The 4,196-nt window shown below is 36.1% G+C and overlaps 1 protein-coding gene and 1 long non-coding RNA gene across 2 annotated transcripts in view; one reads left to right on the top strand and one right to left on the bottom strand.

Annotated features, from left to right (window-relative positions):
• The window catches only part of sv (paired box protein shaven), a 432,076-nt gene that overhangs the window by 197,359 nt on the left and 230,521 nt on the right, over positions 1-4,196 (bottom strand). The gene's annotated exons all lie outside the window — the stretch shown is intronic.
• Positions 1-4,196, top strand: part of LOC108371372 (uncharacterized) — a 90,001-nt gene that overhangs the window by 44,427 nt on the left and 41,378 nt on the right. Inside the window, exon 2 of the long non-coding RNA XR_001848743.1 lies at positions 3,764-3,769. This is a non-coding gene — a long non-coding RNA (uncharacterized LOC108371372). The remainder of the gene's footprint in view (positions 1-3,763; positions 3,770-4,196) is intronic.

Raw genomic sequence — 4,196 nt, 5'->3', positions numbered from 1 at the left:
CTTTTCCATTTAATGAAATTTATTCTGTCAGTACGGCACTTATAAAATAAATCTCCATAACAAATTTAAAATACTTCGTTAGATTTTCTAACCTTCCAGAGATATATATTAAGAAGTTTTTAGTTTGTATGGGAGACGTCATGCCTCCTTTTTTAATAACTCACATTTTTTCCATGAGCAGTTGATACATTTTGTATACACAACTCCATACCAAGTTCCAGTATTCTTCCACAAACACTTCCAGGGATATGTGGCAAGAAAAAGTAAATTTGTACTGGAAGTGCCACGCCCCTTTTTCTTATAACCCTAATCTTCTTCCATGAATTTACATACCCCAGTACCAAGTCCCAGTACTCTACCTTGAACACCTTTAGAGATAAGCAGTATAAAACAATAAATTTGTACGGCAGGAACCATGTCCCCTTTTCGAATAACGCAAATTCTTCTCCATGAGTATGGAATTACACATCTCGGTGCCAAGTTCCAGTCCTCTGCAATAAACACCTCCAGAGATATGCAGCATAGAAAAATCAATTTGCATGGGAGTTGCCACACCACCTCTTCCAATAACTCTCATTTTTCTCCATGAGTATGGTATTAGTTTCACATACATACATACATATGCATTTCCATACCAAGCTTGAGTGATTTACCCCAAACATTTGAAGAGATATGCAAAGTGAAGCCTTCAGTCAGTATGGGAGGTGATAATATAATATAAAAAAATTATAATTATTGTTATTAGCAATACATAAACTGGGAACTTTTACAAACCTAGTTTATAAAACGTTTGTTGGTATATATCTTAATGAAAATGCACACCAAATTGCTTAGATTGATGACAAAACCTGATTTAGCCATACCGGATTAACTTGCTTTGTGTGCACAGGGAAATTCCAGCATAACTTAATTAATCACCAAACTTACTTGCTCAAATTAAGAGTTAACGATTAAAAATTAATTTTTTTATCGCGGTTACGATTAACTTTTTAGTTAGATTAAAATGAATCATGATTAACTATAATCAGATTGAATTTAATCGAATTAACTAACTGATTAAAACATCAATCGATTAATGCCATCATTGATTTCAAATACATATCACTACACCAAGTTTCAGTTCTCTCCCACAAATACTTCCAGAGATATGTATGTAATATGAAAATTCCAATTTGTATGGGAGGGGCCTTGAGTTATCGGACTTACTTTCAGTCTAAGACCATCCTTCCGAAATCCGTAGTAAGTGTACTAAATTTCGTTCTGATCGGAAAACCGGTTAAGGAAGTAGCCTATTTTTCAATCCAGGTCATAAACCATCTTTGAACAAAATTTCATTTTCAAAAAGGTGGCAATTCTTAAAAAAGTTGCCTATTTTCCAATCTAGGTCATAAGCTATCTGTGTGCAAACTTTCATGCAAATCAGCTCAGACTTTTCCGCGTATTAATTTAATTAAGCTTTAGTAGCAGGTGGTAACTCTTAAAAAAAGTAGCCTGTTTTTCAACCTAGCTCATAAGCTATCTGTGTGCAAACTTTCATGCAAATCAGCTCAGACTTTTCCGCGTATTAATTTAATTAAGCTTTAGTAGCAGGTGGTAACTCTTAAAAAAAGTAGCCTGTTTTTCAACCTAGCTCATAAGCTATCTGTGTGCAAACTTTCATGCAAATCAGCTCAGACTTTTCCGCGTATTAATTTAATTAAGCTTTAGTAGCAGGTGGTAACTCTTAAAAAAAGTAGCCTGTTTTTCAACCTAGCTCATAAGCTATCTGTGTGAAAACTTCCATGTAAATCAGTTCACTCATTTCCGCATAATAATTAAATTAAACATTTCTAACAGGCGGCAACTCTTAAAAAAGTAGCCTACTTTCTAACCTAGGTCATAAGCTATCTCTGTGCGAAATGTCATGCAAATCTGTTCAGTCGTTTCCGCGTATTAATTTAATTAAGCTTTAGTAGCAGGTGGTAACTCTTAAAAAAAGTAGCCTGTTTTTCAACCTAGCTCATAAGCTATCTGTGTGAAAACTTCCATGTAAATCAGTTCACTCATTTCCGCATAATAATTAAATTAAACATTTCTAACAGGCGGCAACTCTTAAAAAAGTAGCCTACTTTCTAACCTAGGTCATAAGCTATCTGTGTGCAAAATTTCGTGCAAATAGGTTTAGTCGTTTCCGCTNAGCTATCTGCTTGCAAAATTGCATGCAAATCCATTCAGTCGTTTCCCCGTATTAATTTAATGAAACGTTTTTAACAGGTGGCAACTCTTAAGAAAAGTAGCCTACTTTCTAACCTAGGTCATAAGCTATCTGTGTGCAAAATTTCGTGCAAATCGGTTTAGTCGTTTCCGCTTATTAATTTAATTAAACTTTTTTAACAGGTGGCAACTCTTCCAAAAAATTCGCCCATTTTCCACTGTAGGTCATAAGCTATCTGCTTGCAAATCCATTCAGTCGTTTCCCCATATTAATTTAATGAAACGTTTTAAACAGGTGGCAACTCTTAAGAAAGGTAGCCTATTTTCCAATCTGGGTCATAAGCTATCTATGTGCAAATTTTCATGCAAATCCATTCAGTCGTTCCCGCATATAAAATAAATTAATCTTTTTTAGCAGGTGGCAACTCTTAAAAAAATATCCTATTAACTAATCTAGCCCATATGCTATCTGCGTACAAAATTTCATGCAAATCCGTGCAGTCGTTTCCGCGTGATGATTTCCCAAACATCCAAACATACAAACTTTCACATTTATAATATTAGTAAGATGTAAGATTATTGGGGTTTACTAAAATTTCTCAAATTCCCAAAGTTTTGAAAGTTTAGAAAATTTTGGAATTCCGCTCAAGTAATTAAAAAGGGCAAACTTCAAGAAATTAAAAACTAACAAAACTCTAAAAAATTTAAACTGCGGTAATTTTTAAATTTATGTACACGATATATGGTAAAAAAAGTGCGGCTCACTCATGAATTTGCATGTGATGTACCTATTTGTCCAATAGTTTATTTGTGTTGATGGCATAATTTTTATTTTTATCGCTCCGAGTTTTAAAGTGATGCGAAAAATATTCGTCAATCGCATTTTTAAAACACAAAACTTGAAACAATAAAACTGCAAAGCTTTTTACGCCAAACTTTAAATTTAGAAATGGAGTTGTCATTTACGCCTATCACAGTCTGGTGTTTGTGCGCGTGAAGTGACCAGTCAGCAGTCCCATCTTCTCAGTGAGAGGAAAAAACTAGACAGATCCTCTGAGATTGAAGGCAACATGACTTTTGCCCACCTGCTGATGGTGGTGGTGGTTTCTGATGGTGACCTCTGGTTGCGGAGGAATGCCTGGTCTAAGCCAACTGTAGCCAAAGTTGCCCGGCACACAGAGTAAAGCGAGCTCGTTATCTTTACCAACATAATTTAGTCGAGACTTGCATTGCCAAACTAGTTTGGAAGTACTTAGATAGAGGGCTGGCCAATGCCCGAAGTGCAGCTTGGCTGTACCTGTAGACACGTAAACTCCACCTATTTTCCACCACGTAGTCTATGGCTTTGGGGATTGCAAATACCTCATCCTGGAATACCGAAGCATATTCCCCAAGAGAAAAAGTGAAGCTTATCCCCATTAACTTGGAAAAATACTCCAGATCCCGACCCTGAGTCAGTTTTGGAGCCATCAGTGACGATTCGACAGTGTACGAGTGCGGGCTCAGTGCTGGAATTAAACTATCATTCCCCCTCAGGGAACTCTCTCTCTCTAGAATCTCTTCAACAAAGGTAATGGTGGCATACTAACCTGTAGCATTGAAAATACACACAAATTGCCTCCAGCAACTTTTGCCGCGCACCACTCAGTGTTCTACCTAGGGATGCAAATTTTGAGCAGTAACATCGATACATCGATGTTTCGATGCATCGGAGAAAAGAACATCGAGGCTAAAATACATCGCCAGAGAAACATCGATATATCGATGGTTTTCGATGTTTTGCAATTTGTTAATTTCTAGTTAAATTTAAAGCAATATTGAATACTTTAATAACTATGAATGTATTTTCCTGTATTTTAATATCCTTTCTATACCCTTTCTATTATTAGAATCAAACTGCATACCATCGTAAGGTCGTTCGGGCCTAAAGATCCTAGGCCTGATCTTGTTGAAATTCTAAGGGGTGTTTGGTTCTGTTTTAACGGCTAGGTTATTAGCATTCA

The sequence above is a fragment of the Rhagoletis zephyria genome, unplaced genomic scaffold (genome assembly GCF_001687245.7).
Source record: "Rhagoletis zephyria isolate East Lansing unplaced genomic scaffold, Rhagoletis_zephyria_1.1 Rzeph_scaffold_00067, whole genome shotgun sequence".
Classification (NCBI taxonomy): Eukaryota; Metazoa; Arthropoda; class Insecta; order Diptera; family Tephritidae; genus Rhagoletis; species Rhagoletis zephyria.
This window is presented reverse-complemented; position numbering and strand designations above follow the sequence as displayed.